At 46.9% G+C, this 17,076-nt stretch overlaps 1 protein-coding gene and 1 long non-coding RNA gene across 7 annotated transcripts in view; one reads left to right on the top strand and one right to left on the bottom strand.

Moving 5' to 3' along the window:
- LOC146810702 (uncharacterized) overlaps positions 1-12,320 on the bottom strand; it is a 199,915-nt gene extending 187,595 nt beyond the window's left edge. The window contains exons 1-3 of one of the 2 annotated variants that reach the window (XR_014966622.1): positions 12,229-12,320; positions 11,727-11,869; positions 11,403-11,607 (exon numbers count right to left, since the gene is read on the bottom strand). This is a non-coding gene — a long non-coding RNA (uncharacterized LOC146810702). Of the gene's footprint in view, positions 1-11,402; positions 11,608-11,726; positions 11,870-12,228 lie in introns of those variants that run through there. The other variant, XR_014966621.1, reaches the window with a different exon arrangement.
- Positions 1-17,076, top strand: part of ARAP3 (ArfGAP with RhoGAP domain, ankyrin repeat and PH domain 3) — a 530,251-nt gene that overhangs the window by 340,817 nt on the left and 172,358 nt on the right. The window lies entirely within an intron of this gene.

Consider the following 17,076-nt stretch of genomic DNA (forward strand, 5'->3'; position numbering starts at 1 on the left):
AGGCCATTGTAACTAAGATACCCTTCCCAAGATCTCATAATAATAAAGTTAGCTTATCTTGTGCATATTAATTCTACCAGTGTTATCTTTTTCATAGTTCTTTAAATAACACGTGCAGCTCTTACAAAACTGTTTGATATTTCGATTTTAAGAATGAAAGGCTGAGTTGACCATTTATTTAATCCTACTGGTTTTAACTGGTTTTTATACTAAATCACAGTTCATCCATGAACTTGTACTTCATTAGTGATTTGTATGACCCACTTTGGATCTAACGTCCCACCATACATTCGAATAAACTACCAGAGATGATACACCCCATTGCAGATTATTATAACCTGTCCATGACCTTCTATTTCATTATTCATTGCTTTAACCCTTCAGGATCTGATATCTCAGTACAGATGGGTACGACTCAGAGTGCCTTATTCCTCATCAATGGGCTTCCTAACCCTCTCAGGGCTTAAATCTTATACAGAGCTCTAGAAAAATATGCAAATTTTACCTCATTATTGAGCTCTACAAGCTACAGTGGCTTTACCAAATTTCACATCTGTAAAAACTAGACATAATGTTATAAAGCACTAAAGATAGTTTTAACCCTCCTTTCATCAGAGAACTTCATGGTACAACAAGACTTTGTAACACAGCTTAAGTCTCTGTGACCCACTCGGGGGATTATATTGTCAGAATATTGTAAACCGAAATATCGTTGGACATGAATATTATGTCCTGAATATTGTTTACAAAAATACTGTGTCCCATTGTGTTGAGATCTTGTGTTATTAATGGGGTGAAACTTCTGAAGCAATTATTTACTAAAAGATATTTATTTCAGACGGCATTCCAGCGGCGGCACCTCTGCTATGGCGGATGAGTGTCACCCCACCTGCCAGCAGCCAAAAAATTAAAATAAAATGATAATAAACCCTTGGTTATTATCCTTTTTATTATTTTTTCTCTCTGAGCCGAAGCTTGGGCGCGGGGCCAGGATGATGACAGGCTGGTGGAGGAGTGTTTTGCACTGGTATTCAATGCGCATGACGGTCTGGCCGGCAGTCTCATGCTGGCCAAACTGTGATGTGCACTGAAGCTCTCTCCAACCTGAGGTGCGTTGCCGGGTTGGAAAGAGAAGGCACAGGCTCCCAGTCTAACTGAGAGTGCAAATCATTGGCACTCAGACCAATCATGATGCTGCTTTCAGCAGCATGAAAGCAGTTTCAGAATTGGTTGCAGTGCATTCTGGGAGCCTGTGCCTGCAGAAGAGAGGGACACAATGCGGCAAGGCAGGTAAGTGTTTTTTTTAAAGAGTAATTTATGTCCATCAGTTCCCCCCACCCTAAGCCAGCCCCTAACCCCGCTCCCCCACCCCCCACCCCCACCGACAGCCCTCCTCTCAATTCACAAACCGAACATTACTGCAGTATTCTGACAATAGTATATTCTGGTGCCACATGCACTCATGCCTTATATCTCAATGCAGATCTGTGTACCACGCTCATAACCTTATACATCAGTACTCGCATTTCTATAATACCATAAGAGTTACATGCCTCATCACATATATGTCTAACCTGCCTGGCACTTATATCATGTCATAGAGCTGTATCACCCATCCATGACGTTGTCTTATTGCAGATCTCTAAAGCCCAAATATGACTTTGTACACTGTCACATAATCCTAAACTTTGCCACATCTCTATAACTTGTTTCCCTCCTTCCAGAACCTCATACATCAGTGCAGAGTGGCCCTGGGTAGAGGTGACGGAATAATTTCTGGGTGGTTACTGTGACTTCTGATAAAGACCTCTAACCGCAAATTCCTCACCTTTTTTCAATATTCCCCAGGTGTCAGACCGTAACTGGAAACCTTTAAGCAGTCTCTCTGCGCGGTGGTAGGTGATGCTGTTGGCTCCATACTGACACCGTTCCACTCCGGAAATTACATTGCGGGCGCATAAAAGCTGATGTTAGTTCCTTTCTCTCGGTGCCACCAGACACAGATCTGGCTCTACCTCTTGTCTCTTTCAGACACTTTTTTATCTAAATTTTACAGTGTGCAAGAGAAATGTCATCTCCCAAGATGACAGGTTTTAAACCCTGTAAGGACTGTCACAAAGAAATGTCTGTGACAGGTCTTCATTATGTTTGCCTGTGGTACTTTGGGTCAAGCAACAACACTTCGATAAACCCGAAGACCATAACGGACGGCAAAGTGAAGCTGTTGCCAAGCACTGGAAGACTCTACTATGAGACCCGTCCAAGTCGATGGAACTTTCCCAGTCTCTTTCCTATTGCAAAAGTCACAGAAGGTGTTCCTGAGGTTGGTTGCCTTCCTGCTTTAAGTCTTTGGCTAAGTCAAAGTAAAAAAACAAAAAAACACTATGTTGACTCTGCACCTTCTTGCCACTTATTCTCTCCTGAGAAGGCATTTCCATGCCTCTCGATCCAGCTTCCAAAGTTGGTCAACCTTGAAGCCCATCCCGAAACATGTCCCAGCACAACTTACATTTCTGGAACCACCTGCAACACCGAAGCAGATTGAAGAGTTCTAGGAGGTCATGCTCTGGTTAGATCTTTACCAACTACCTCTGGGGTTCCTAGAAGCTCCAAGGTGCTAAGAGCACCCCCTATTTAGGATACTACAAGCGGGTTTACCCCCAGCACCAGTTGGACCCTCCAAATCCACCACTGGACCTCCTCTGGCTCCTGCACCTGCTCCACCTCTGGCTCCACGTTGGTTTCCGAAGCATCAATGCAGATGCAGATTCCACTAATACCAGAGGACAAGCTTCTGATTGTGCTATCCGACTCAGATTTGGCACCTTTATGATCGTGCTCAAGGCTATGCTTGATTTCCATCAAAGTGCAGCCTCCTCCATTTGACTTGCCACCCCTACAAGGAAGGACACATACTTTACATTCCTAATTTGGTACGAATTTGCACAACAATTATGATTTGGGTGATGAAATAGGGCAATCTTACCACAAAGAAAATTGGTATGGTAACATTTAAGAAGCCAGCGGCCTTGACACTTGGCAGACTTTCACATTAGACAGGTGGGTCCTGCAGATTGTCCGGAAGGGTTACACTTTGCCCTTCCTTGCTACTCCTCCATATCTTTCCCCGGAGCGACCTATGTCCATCTTATGGCAGGAAGTGCAAGCCCTTTTGGCCAGAGGGGCTATCAAGAAGATACCAGAAGTATGCCATGGTTGTTATTCCCGCTACTTTCTGGTGCCAAATACAGTCCGAGGCATTTGTTTTATTTAGACTTGCAACCTCTCAATGCCTTCATCCAGAAAGAAAAATTCAAGATGCACACACCTGCCCAGGTCTTGTCAACCCATGACCCTGGAGACTGGATGTTAGCTTTGGACCTGCAGGATGCCTATTATTTTATAACCATCTGTGGTTTGTGGAGGGATGGGAGTATTTTTAGTTTCCTGTGCTCCCTTTTTTCTCACCAGCGCACTTCAGGTGTTCACAAAAGCAATGGCGGTGGGAGCAGCACAGCTTTCGAGGTCAGAGGTCCTAGTCTTCCTCTACCTCAACAACTGGCTGTGAAGAGGGGCTCACCAGAGGCAGTCCCTAGCCACCTCCATACTACAGCCAAGCTCATGTCATCTTTGGGGTCAATCAATGTGCCAAAGTCACCCCTAACTCCTTCTCAGATGCTCACCTTCATTCAAGCAATTCTGGACATGGAATGGTTTCTTGCATTCAACCCTTACCCCCAGAAAGGAGAGTCCAGAACATTCAGGCTATCATCCTGATCTTTCAGCCTCCGTCCTGGATTCCAGTGAGGTAGACTCGGAGTCTCTTGGGACTGATGGCATTCCGCATCCTGATGAACAAGCATGCCAGTTGGCATATGCGGGCTCTGCAGTGGAGTCAGAAGTCTCAGTGAGCTGAACCTCAAGGGGACCTCTCCAAGCACATCCATATTTTGGAGGAAGGAGACAGTGAAAGAATTGCAGAAATGGTGACTGGACCGCGATTGGGTCAGCGGCAGACTCCTCTTCTTAACCCACCGAGGGATGACAGTTGTGACATATGAGTCCCTAGTGGGTTGGGGCTGCCATGTGGGAGTGGAGATCAGAGGGTGGAGGCCCTGCTCCATATCCACCTCCGGGACCTGCGGACCACCTGATTGCCACCGAAGGCTTTCCTTCCATCCATCAAAGGGAGACTGGTACTGGTGCTTAGGGACAACACCACCGCCATGTGATACTGCAACAAGCAAGGTAGGGTAGTGTGGGTTCCTGGTCCCTGTGCCAGGCGGCACTATACCTCTGGAAGTAGCTGGACAACCTTGGGCTCTTCCTGGTGGTGCACCACCTAGCAAGATTTTTTGATGCCAGGGTAGAAAAAAATCAGCCGTCGATTGCTAGCAGATCACAAGTGGCAGTGAAACCGAAGAGAACCTTCCTAAAACGGAAAAGAGGGAAGCAGGGCTGTCGGCTTTTCTTCCTCTATCTCATGAACAGACTGATAATTTCCTATGGGGAATTAAACCCGGGTCCCCATAGGAACCCTGCCCCCTGAAGTATATGCAATCGGGAAGAGAGCTGATTGTGCCCCACCTAACTTCAATTCTTAATCTGGTCATCTCCTCTGGACGTTATCCTCTTAGCTGGAAAACGTCTACTGAAGCAAAGCAACCTGGACTCATCAGAACCTAAAAATTAGCGGCCCATCTCTTTACCTGTTTCCGCTAAGATCTTGGACAAACATCTAAATACCCAATTAAGCTCCTACTTGGAGCAACATCACCTGCTTAACTGCAGTAAATAACATACAGACCCAAATAGATGCTGGGCATACTTCTTTGTTAATACTACTGGACCTATCTGTGGCCTTTGATACCATCTCGCCGACAAGACTGATCAACCGTCTTCAGGAAATTGGGGTGTCAGACTCTGCCTTGAAGCTCCTGTCATCATTCCTGACAGATAGATCACAGAAAGTAAAGATGGACCAATTTTATTCTGACTCCATCCCCACCTTCTGTGGCATTCTGCAGGGTTCCTGTTTGAGTCCCACTCTATTTAAAATATATATTTCTCTGTTTACTAAGGTGATTAGATCTTTTGGGCTGTGTCCATCACAAATAATATGGAGTCCTCCGCAGCAAATGCTGCATGCAAGCCATGGCCTCCTGGTTGGTAAACAACTATCTTTGACTCAATGGGGACAAAACAAAGGTCATGGTCTTTGGCACCCATCAATCTTTATGGACCCACTCCTGGTGGCCGGAAATGCTTGGACCATATCCTTGTCCTGCTTCCTCGGCAGAAGATTCTCGGTGTTATAGTTGACAACTCACTTTCTTTTGACCCGAGGTCCACAGAACTGTCTCGTACTGTTTTGGGGTTATTAGGATCTTGAGGAAGATGTTTCCATGTCTCTCTCTCTCTCTTCACGGAAGCAAGCAACTTTTGCCTTGATTTTGTCCACCCTGGGTTATTGTAACACTCTTTACTTGGACATTAAGAAGGGATCCATCCATAAACTTCAACTTGTCCAGAATGCTGCAGCGAGACTCATTAAGGATCATCCCAAATTTTATTTGATCTCCGCTGCCATTCGTAAGTTGCATTGGCTTCCATTAGAGAAACGTATTCTGTTTAAGGTCCAATGTATAGTTCAAAGGGCACTTCACAATTCTGGTCCAAATGAATAAAACATCTCCTCCAAAGCTACGTCCCTACTAAACTGCTGAGGTCTGCCAACAAAAATTGTCTGGTAGTAACCAGGTTTAGGAGGGCAAGGTGGGGAGGAAGAGGCTTTGCTGTGGCCACCTCTCATTCAATCAATCAGGGAATTGTAAGCGTGTTACTCACCCAAGAGGGTCTCAAGGCGCTGGGGGGGGGGGGGGGGGGGGGGGGTGTCCGCAGATCTTTTTAGCCGAAGAGCCAGGTCTTGAAGTTCCTAAAGGTGTTCAGGGAGGGGGCGCGTCTGATGTCTGCCGGTAGCTCAATCCAGGTCTTGGCTGCAATGTGAGAGAAGGATCTTCCGCCTGCTCTGGCTCTGTGGCTGTGCGGGCTTTCGGCCAGTGCGAGGTTGGAAGATCGGAGGTTTCTTTTGGGTACGTGGAAGTTGATTTTGTCGTTGCAGTGTTTGGGTCCGTTGTTTTGTAGGCATGGGTGAGGATTTTGAACGTGGCTCTTTTCTCCACGGGGAGCCAGTGGAGACTTCATAAGTGTTAGTTGATGTGTTTGTGTCGGGGAATGCCAAGGACGAGTCTGGCGGCGGTGTTCTGTATTGTCTGGAGTTTGCAGAGTAGGGACTTGTTGATGCCGGCGTAGAGTGCGTTTCCATGGTCCAGTCTGCTGGTGATGAGTGCGTGGATGACTGTCTTTCTTGACTCAGGGGGGATCCACATGAAGGTCTTGCAGGGGATACTTAGGGTGTTGAAGCAGCTGGAGGTGATGACATTGACTTGTCGGTTGAGTGATGAGTCGAGTACGATGCCGAGGTTCTTGGCATGGTCTGAGGGGGTAGGTGGGCTTCCGAGGGCGGTCAGCCACCAGGTGCTGTCCCATGCAGAAGGAGTGGTACAGAGGACTTCTGTCGTCTCGGCGTTGAGCTTCAGACGGCTGTTGGTCATCCAGACTGCGACGTCTTGCATTCCTTTCTGGAAATTGAGTTTGGCAGTGGTGGGGTCTTTGGTGAGGGAGCGGATGAGCTGGGTGTCGTCGGCGTAGGATACGTTGTTGAGGCCGTGTTGTCGGACGATGGCTGTGAAGGGGGCCATGTAGATGTTGAAGAGGGTGGGGCTCAGTGATGAACCCTGTGGGACTCCGTAGGTGATTTTCGTGGGGTCGAAGAGGAACGGTGGGAGTCTGATCCTTTCGCTTCTTCTGGTGAGGAATGATCAGATCCAGTCCAAGGCTGTTCCTTGTATTCCTGCGTATTGTAGTATGGCGACTAGTGTGTGGTGGGAGACAGTGTCGAAGGCAGCTGATAGGTCGAGTGAGGGCGGCAGAGTGGCCTTGGTCCAGGAGGGTGCGGATGTCGTTTGTGGCGGCGAGTAGGGTGGTCTATGTGCCGTGGTTGCTCCGGATTGGGATGGTTGAGGACGGCGTTCTCTTCAATGAATCGTGTCAGTTTCCTGTTGACTGTTTTCTCTGCAACTTTGGCTGCGAAGGGGAGGAACGAGATGGGCCGATAGTTCTTGAGGTTGGTGGGGTCAGCTGTGGGCTTCTTCAGCAGTGGTCTGACTTCTGCGCGCTTCCAGTCGTCTGGGAAGGTGCCTGTTTTGAGGGTGGTGTTGATGGTGCATTGTAGTTCGGGTGCGATGGCGGCCGTGGCTCTGTGGTAGATGTGAGGGGTGCAGGGGTCAGTGGGGGCCTCCAAGTGGATGCTATTCATGGTTGAGGCAGTGTCTTCGGCCGTGATCGGTGTTCAGTTGGAGATGGTGGGCTGGCTAGTGTTTCTGGGGGAGGGGGGGGCGCCTGGTGGATGAGGTTTTTGATCTCGAGATGGAAATAGGTTCCAAGCTTGTTGCAGAGGTCTTGGGATGGGGTGATGTCTGTGGCTTCACTGCGTGGGTTGGTGAATTCTTGAATGATACTGAAATATTCCTTGCAGTTGTTGGAGTTGGTCAGGATTTTGTTGTGGATGAAGTTCCTCTTGGTGGCTTTGATCTGGTTGTGGTAGTCCGTTATGGGGTCCTTGTAGGTTGTGTGGTTTTCGGTTGTCTTGGTGTTTCTCCAGTTCTTCTCCAGGCGTTTCCAGGTGCATCTGGCTTCTTGGAGAGCGGTGGTGAACCAGGCGGCTTTCCTGGGCCGTTGTCTGTCGGGGTTGCGCAGCGGGTCAAGCTCGTCTGCGCAGATGCAGATCCTGGTGTGGAGTTCTCTGGCTGCGTCATTTGCATCGAGTGCCCAGGTGTGGTTGTCTCGGGTGAGGGTGGAGTTAAGTTGCTCGTCGGTAACCTTGCTCCAGTTCCTTTGTGGTGGGCGTGGGGCTGGTTCGGGTGCCTTGGGTTTGTTGATGGCGAAGTGTACGCAGTGGTGGTGGGTCCATGGCGGCTGCGTTGTGTGGCTTAATTGGACGCTGTTTCCTGCCGCGAAGATGGTGTCGAGGGTGTGGCCTGGTCTGTGGGTTGGTGTGTTGAGTTGTTTTAAGTCCGATGCTGGTGAGGTTGTCACGAAGGATAGTGGAGTTGGGGGTCGCAGGGGTTTTCGAGGTGGAAGTTCAGGTCTCCAATGAGTATGTAGTTTGTTGAGGCAACGGCGTGGGGTGCGATGAAGTCGTGATGGTGGTGAAGGGTGTTCGGGGGCCGGGGGGTCTGTAGATGAGGGTTGCTCGGAGTGTTGCTTTGGGGGTGGTCTGGATCTGGAAGTGCAAGTGTTCTGCGGAGGAGAAGGTTTTGCTGGAGATGGTGAGGCGAAGGGTGCTCTTGTGGGCCATGGCACGGCCCCCTCCTGGGTGGTTGGGGCGGTCTTTCCTCTGGCTCTTGTATCTGTCTGGGATGGCGGTGCTGATGTCGGGGCGGAGGATGTGTTGGTCCAGGTCTCTGTGAAGAAGGCGATGTCATGCGAGAGAGGGTCTAGTAGGTTCCAGATTTCCATGGCGTGTTTGTGTAAGCATCGTACTTTGAGGAGGATGCATTTTAGGGTGCTGGCGTCTGCGTTGTTGGAGGCCGGGGTGGCGGTGAGTGTCTGGCGGCAGTGGAGGTAGGAGAACTGGCCATTGGTCGTGTTCGGCGAGGCCTGTTGGCATTCTCTAAGTCTTCCACGGTTGAGTGCAAGGAGGGTGGTGGTGTGGTAGCGATGGGTAGTGGGAGGTCCAGGTTTCCTGACGCTGCCTGCGGTCGGGTCACGGACGGGCGCAGACGGGCTTGCCTTTGGCGCACCTTTGGCGCGCCGGCGGCGTGGTCTGCTGCGCGACCGCTCACCGGCCGCCAATTAGTAGGAGAGGTGGGAGGGAGGAGAGGCTAGGGAGCGGGGGAATTCCGGGGGGTGGGGGGCTGCAAGGGCAGCAGCGGCGAAAGGAACAGGCGGGCATGAGAAAATAAAAACACTGGTGAAATAAGAGCAAGACACTGATGGGCACAATAACAATGGCACAACAGGGAAAAATTAAGAAACAAAACAGCTGAGAAAGGTTACAGTGGTTGCAGGAAGTCTAGTCCCAGTTGGAGCGGGCAGCAGGTACAGGAGCGGGCAGCAGCCTCCTCGTACCTTCCAAGGAGGAGGTCGGGGTCTGGAGGCAAGAGACGGCACAGTGGAGCTGCGGGGAGAGAGTGGACCTAGACCGAGGGTCGAAGGTCTTACTCTACCTCTAAGCTCTAGGAACACTCTTCCCTTATCGATCTGCCTATAGCTGCACCTTCTCTTCTGTAAATCCTTAAAGGCCTGGCTTTTTGCCCTTGATAACTAAGAGGACTTACACCTCCTAGTCTCTGACCGTTGGTTCTGTCTTAGCGCCTTGACATCTTTGGGCATAGTTCACGCTTTATAAAATGATCATTCATTCATTCAAGTAGCTCAAGATCTCTTCTGCAAATGGGGAGAGCCTTAGCTTGATCTAGTCACCACGTCCGAGGAGGGTACAATTTTGGTACTTCTGCCATTGGAGATTCCAAAGCATGTCTTACCTGTAAACTCGTTATGCCTAAAGTAGACTTCAGGACTACTGTATGCCTCCTTGCTGATACCTCTTCTCCCCAAGTTCTGAAGAAGATCAGCACTGACCGGGCCCACGTCATCCTAGTGGCCCTGGATTGGGCACAGAGAATAGTATCCAGAACTACTGGGTTTGAGCATCTGTCCTCAAATAAAGCTGCCCCCCTGGGAGCACCTGCTGTTGCAGCAACATGGTGGGGTTCTGCACCCTGCACTTCCCAATCGCGACTTTCGTGCTTCGAGATTGAGTCCTGACAGCTGAACACCTTTGACCTTTCTCCGTAGGTGGTAGATGTCATCTTGGCAGCCACATGTCCCTTGACAAAATTTGTATAAACGTGTTTATTGGACAACATTGTGGTTTGGTGCAGCACACACAACAGATTGACCCCCTCCAGGCCAAATTATCTGATGTTCTGTTGTTTGTTGGGTCTCTTGTCCGGCAAGGCTTTTCTTTGGGCACAGTTAAAAGGTACCTTTTGGCTCTTTCGGTCTTTTTAAGGTTGCCGGACCAGCCCTCATTGTTTAAATCATCAGTTGTGATGCATTTTTTTAAGGGGCCTGCAACACGTGTTTCCTCCCTCTCCTTTTGTAATGGCATTGTGCGACCTTAACTTGGTCCTCATTTTTTGATGTGCCCTCCCTTTGAGCCACTTTACAGCTGCCCTCTGTATCTTCTTACCCTCAAGACAGTGTTCCTCATCACCATAACATTGGTGCGGCAAGTAAGTGAGCTGCAGGCTCTCTGCGTCCATCCACCATACACCACTTTCTTCCCAGATAAAATTGTTCTATGGACAGAAGCTTTGGTCTTACTGAAAGTTGTTCAATATAAATCAAGAGAAGCACCCACCCAATAGATGTGTAAAAGGGCCTAAAACATAGGTCCCTAGTTCAAAACACTACTAGACTGGAGCTGAGCGAACAGAACAGTAGAATAAAGGCACCAGACAAAATGTATAGATAGAAAAATATATATTTCTTGTTTATTTTGTTTTTTCTGAACAAAATTTTTTTCAAATACTTTTTGTTGGTTTTTGCACATAAAACACATTAAATAATAAAGAAAACCAAAAACTATTGCAACAATAGTGGTATAAAAAGTATTCAATGTCCCACACATAACTCAACTCATGCATACATACATTCATTCCATCATCATTCCACTAACAAATTGCGGTCAAGTTGGCAAAACTTCCTGATGTGATCATATAGGTGATTAGCTCATGTATCATCCAGTTGGAGAAAAGAGATACTATGAGGTAAGAAGTGCCGAAAGTTCAGGCGCCAACGCGCGTTTCGGTATTGGACCCAGACTTGGGCCCCACCTTCATCAGGGCGAAGACCGATAGATAGTGGGGGACATAGGCTATACCTAGGATTGATCAGTCAAACATATATAAGTAATCAAAAAGAACAGTGATACAAAAAATATACATACAACCTGATGCAGTATCATGAATATTACTGATCTGTCCATACGGATCAGCTCCAGCAGTGAATACAAAAGGGATATCTATACCATACATTTTTATACAAGGTCCAGCAAGGTACCAATAGGGAACATGTGTGAGAGAACACCTCCAAGGTAGAGATAGCCAATGCAGTAAACTTATCTAGATTCCGTGCAATTAGATATGTGCAAATATGTAGAAAAATAGGAAAGCAAACAGCCAGCGAGTTTAACACCCGTGTTTGGAAACAGTGAATGCGACGATTATATATGTGGGTACGAGGATTAAGAGGATATTGTTTACGATACGTACTTTAAAGCCCATAGGATAGGGGTTTGAATGAACATCTTCACTGAATGAAGGGATCTATATTCAGAGGCTCAGCAAGTCGCAAGGACACTCCACGTCAATGATTATGACCTGACGCAATCATTCACAAGTATGTCAGCCGGGTCAAGTCGGATTCAAAACATTCAGCGAGGTTAGAATCAGATGGCTCAAAGAGGTACAATCATATCTAGGAAAAATCATGGAGCGTGAAAAAAATAGGTTATAGAAAGACCTTTAGTTTCACTAGGGAACAATCCCGTATACCATAGATCAAAGAGAAAGAGTATAAATAGAGAAAAAACATACTTGTAAATAGCGGCACAGCAGTGATGAGATGTAAGCTGGGTTTCACGCGGTCCTACGACGTTCAAGTAACGGGTGGACCAATTGCGTGGAGGTTGCATCAATACGCTGGATATCTTTAATTTCTTTCAGGCCGCAGAAGTTTCCTGCATATACAGAAAACATGATGTTTCTAGATGGCATGGTACCAGGGTAGATGTATGGCTGTCAAACTTTAGCAGAAACTAATAAACGGCCTCTCCGCAGCTTAGGGTGCATTAGATAATACGTGGTCCCAAGGTCCTCAATGCGAGAGCGGAGTCAGAGCAAACAGGGCAGATAATTTAAACGCCATTCGGTTATAGCAGCGAAGGAAAGGGGTGAGGGAGGGTGGGGAACCTAAAACGGCCCTCAACCTGAATGGACTTATGTATAACTAGAAGGCAGACAGCTACCGATTAAACGGAGCACGCGTCAAGCCTCAGTGAAGATGCAGGGCGACATTTCCTATTGCTCAGAAACTTACTTGTTTGTCCTGGTGCTGGCTTCTATCGGAGCGTCGGTCGCGTGTCAAATAGCACGACGGGAGTGCCCTGGGTGATTCAACTTGGGGTTCCCATCCTTATTAGCACGCCATAGGTTCACCGAGAGCCAATGGACAGGTTCATGACAAGTGGTCGATGGAAGTAGAGAGAGGACTATGAATGAACAGTAAATCAAAACGCTTAACAAAACGGCGGCCATATTGGAGCGATAGATGTGGTCCACGAATAATTACGAACCAGGTAGTAACCGAGGCAGAAAAATGATGTCGCAAAACGCCGTTCTCAGATCTGTTTAAGACAGTTAAAAACCTGCAAATAGTTGATCAACGATTTCCTACCGCCAAACCCGACAGGGAGCAGGTTAAACCCACATTGTCTATCTTCTTATCATGTATAGCAATGTCAAGTAGTATCCTCAGTAGAGGATGCCCAAAGGGCCAGTCGGTTAGATGATCGCATTCTCCCACTGGATAATCTCGTTCAAGCCATGCTGTACTGAATCCAGATAAAAGATCCAGAAAGTTTCTCTCTTTTTCCTATTAGAACTGGGGTCTCTACCTGAGGGGGTATAGATTTTTTCTAGAATGGACCACTTTAGGTCCATTACGTTGTGGTTCTTGTCAAGGCAATGGCTAACCAGAGGGGCAGCGATTTTTTTAGTGCGAATATTGGACTTGTGTTCGCAAATCCTAGCTCTACACTCGCGACCAGTTTCTCCAATGTATATAAGATCACAAGGGCAGGTTATGATATATATCACATTGGAGGAACGACAGTTAGTCATCCCTTGAAGTGTAATGGACCGATCATTAACGCTGATGGTCTTGCCAACTATCGCGTTGGGGCATGCCTGGCAGGTACCACAACGGTGATTAACCCTAATGGGTTCTAATCTAGAGATGGCGGTCTGAATTGGAGCCTTCTTATCCATGATTCTCCCTTTGATTAGGAAGTTTTTTAAGTTCTTGTTCCGTCTAAAGGCAAACAGAGGTTTAGTGATTTTCATCTCATCGTTGCCAATATTTAAAAGGTACCACAGTGAGTTGATTGTCTGCCTAACCCTGTGGTTAATGTTGGAATGTTTGGTAACATATACCAGCTTATCAACAGGGTTAGTCTCCTTTAAATCAAACATGGATTCTCTGTTGAAATATCTGGCTCGTTTTAGGGAGTCCTTGATCAACTTTTGTGGATAGCCCCGACTAAGAAATTTAGCCTTGAGGATGTCAGCCTGAATTAAGAAATCCTTCATATGGGAGCAGTTCCTCCGAATACGGAGGAATTGGCTGAAGGGAATGCTATCCCTTTGAGACCTAAGATGGTAGTGCTGTATTGAAGCAGTGTGTTTCTGGCAGTAGGTTTAACATACAGAGACACACAAATTTTGTTTTGATGATGTTCGATCCAAACGTCCAGAAATTCAACCTTGCAGTTGCTACAATGGACAGTAAATTTCAAGTTGATGTCAGCTGCATTCAGCCAGGCAACAAATTTGTCCAGGGAGCTCTGGTCTCCATTCCAGATGAAATAGATATCGTCGATGAATCATGACCATGCTCGGACATTCTCGTAAAAGGGCGCCAGTCCGTTATATATGTTGATCTGTTCAAATCGTCCCATATAGAGGCAGGCTATGCTCGGGGCACAGGAAGCCCCCATGCTTACGCCCTGTATCTGATGGAAATAGTTCTCATTAAACTCAAAATAATTTTGACTCAGGACCGTCTTCAGACATTGAATGATAAATGGGGCATTGGTGATTTCTGTTTCCATAGCCAGGATCTCTTGAAGCACAGAAAGTGCTCCTTCCTGAGGGATATTCGTATATAGGGATTCTAAATCCAACGTGACCAGAAGTTCCTTTTCTGAATCATAAGGTGTGTTCTCAATCTTGGAGATGAAATGGCCAGTATCTTTCACATAGGATTCAAGTTTACTAACCAAAGGTTTCAAAAAGCAATCAACGTATTTAGAGAGAGGTTCAATGGCCGAGCCAATGGTGGAAACAATGGGTCTTAGGGGTGGATCCGATATGTTTTTGTGGGTCTTAGGCACCCCGTATATGATGGGCATGCGGGTGTACCTCGGCGTCAAAAATTCAGCTTCCTTTGTACAGATAAAATTCTCCTCAACCGCAGCCTCAACCATCGATAAAATGCGCTGTTTAAGGTTGGGCTCGGGGTTTCTCGTGATACGTTTGTAGTATCTAGTGGATGACAAAAGGGTGTTCATTTTCTCAATATAGGTGGGGGTGTTAAAAATAACAATACCCCCTCCCTTATTGCAAGGCTTAATGGTAAGTTGCTTGTTGTCTTGTAATGATTTCAGGGCCTTCTGTTCAACAGCAGACAAGTTACTGGCAGGTTTAGGGACACATTTGATGATTTTGGCAATTTTCAATAAAACCGCACCGAAAATTGCCCCACCTATATTGAGAAAATGAACACCCTTTTGTCATCCACTAGATACTACAAACGTATCACGAGAAACCCCGAGCCCCACCTTAAACAGCGCATTTTATCGATGGTTGGGGCTGCGGTTGAGGAGAATTTTATCTGTACAAAGGAAGCTGAATTTTTTACGCCAAGGTACACCCGCATGCCCATCATATACGGGGTGCCTAAGACCCACAAAAACATATCGGATCCACCCCCTAGACCCATTGTTTCCACCATTGGCTCGGCCATTGAACCTCTCTCTAAATACGTTGATTGCTTTTTGAAACCTTTGGTTTGTAAACTTGAATCCTATGTGAAAGATACTGGCCATTTCATCTCCCAGATCGAGAACACACCTTATGATTCAGAAAAGGAACTTCTGGTCACGTTGGATTTGGAATCCCTATATACGAATATCCCTCAGGAAGGAGCACTTTCTGTGCTTCAAGAGATCCTGGCTATGGAAACCGAAATCACCAATGCCCCATTTATCATTCAATGTCTGAAGACGGTCCTGAGACAAAATTATTTTGAGTTTAATGAGAACTATTTCCATCAGATACAGGGCGTAAGCATGGGGGCTTCCTGTGCCCCGAGCATAGCCTGCCTCTACATGGGACGATTTGAACAGATCAACATATATAACGAACTGGCGCCCTTTTACGAGAATGTCCGAGCATGGTCACGATTCATCGACGATATCTTTTTCATCTGGAATGGGGACCAGAGCTCCCTGGACGAATTTGTTGCCTGGCTGAATGCAGCTGACATCAACTTGAAATTTACTGTCCATTGTAGCAACTGCAAGGTTGAATTTCTGGACGTTTGGATCAAACATCATCAAAACTAAATTTGTGTGTCTCTGTATGTTAAACCTACTGCCAGAAACACACTGCTTCAATACGGCAGCTACCATCCTAGGTCTCAAAGGGATAGCATTCTCTTCAGCCAATTCCTCCGTATTCGCAGGAACTGCTCCCCTATGAAGGATTTCTTAATCCAGGCTGACATCCTCAAGGCTAAATTTCTTAGTCGGGGCTATCCACAAAAGTTGATCAAGGACTCCATAAAACGAGCCAGATATTTCAACAGAGAATCTATGTTTGATTTAAAGGAGACTAACCCTGTGGATAAGCTGGTATATGTTACCAAACATTCAACCATTAACCACAGGGTTAGGCAGACAATCAACTCACTGTGGTACCTTTTAAATATTGGCAACGATGAGATGATAATCCCTAAACCTCTGTTTGCCTTTAGACGGAACAAGAACTTAAAAAACTTCCTAATCAAAGGGAGAATCACGGATAAGAAGGCTCCAATTCAGTTCGCCATCTCTAGATTAGAACCCATTAGGGGTAATCACCGTTGTGGTACCTGCCAGTCATGCCCCAACGCGATCGTTGGCGAGACCATCAGCGTTAACGATCGGTCCATTACTCTTCAAGGGATGACTAACTGTCGTTCCTCCAATGTGATATATATCATAACATGCCCTTGTGATCTTATATACATTGGAGAAACTGGTCGCGAGTGTAGAACTAGGATTTGCGAACACAAGTCCAATATTCGCACTAAAAAAATCGCTGCCCCACTGGTTAGCCATTGGCTTGACAAGAACCACAACGTAATGGACCTTAAGTGGTCCATTCTAGAACAAATCTATACCCCCTCAGGTAGAGACCCCAGTTCTATTAGGAAAAAGAGAGAGACTTTCTGGATCTTTTATCTGGATTTAGTACAGCATGGCTTGAACGAGATTATCCAGTGGGAGAATGCGATCATCTAACCGACTGGCCCTTTGGGCATCCTCTACTGAGCATACTACTTGACATTGCTATACATGATAAGAAGATAGACAATGTGGGTTTAACCTGCTCCCTGTCGGGTTTGGCGGTAGGAAATCGTTGATCAACTATTGGCAGGTTTTTAACTATGTCTTTAACAGATCTGAGAACGGCGATTTGTGACATAATTTTTCTGCCTCGGTTACTACCTGGTTCGTAATTACTCGTGGACCACGTCTATCGCTCCAATATGGCCGCCGTTTTGTTAAGCGTTTTGATTTACTGTGCATTCATAGTCCTCTCTCTACTTCCATCGACCTCTTGTCATGAACCTGTCCATTGGCTCTCGGTGAACCTATGGCGCGCTAATAAGGATGGGACCCCCAAGTTGAATAACCCAGGGCACTCCCGTCGTGCTATTTGACACGCGACCGATGCTCCGATAGAAGCCGGCACCAGGACAAACAAGTAAGTTTCTGAGCAATAGGAAATGTCGCCCTGCATCTTCCCTGAGGCTTGACGCGTGCTCCGTTTAATCGGTAGCTGTCTGCCTTCTAGTTATACATAAGTCAATTGAGGTTGAGGGCCGTTTTAGGTTCCCCAC

Source organism: Triturus cristatus, chromosome 7 (assembly GCF_964204655.1).
Source record: "Triturus cristatus chromosome 7, aTriCri1.1, whole genome shotgun sequence".
NCBI classification, from domain to species: Eukaryota; Metazoa; Chordata; class Amphibia; order Caudata; family Salamandridae; genus Triturus; species Triturus cristatus.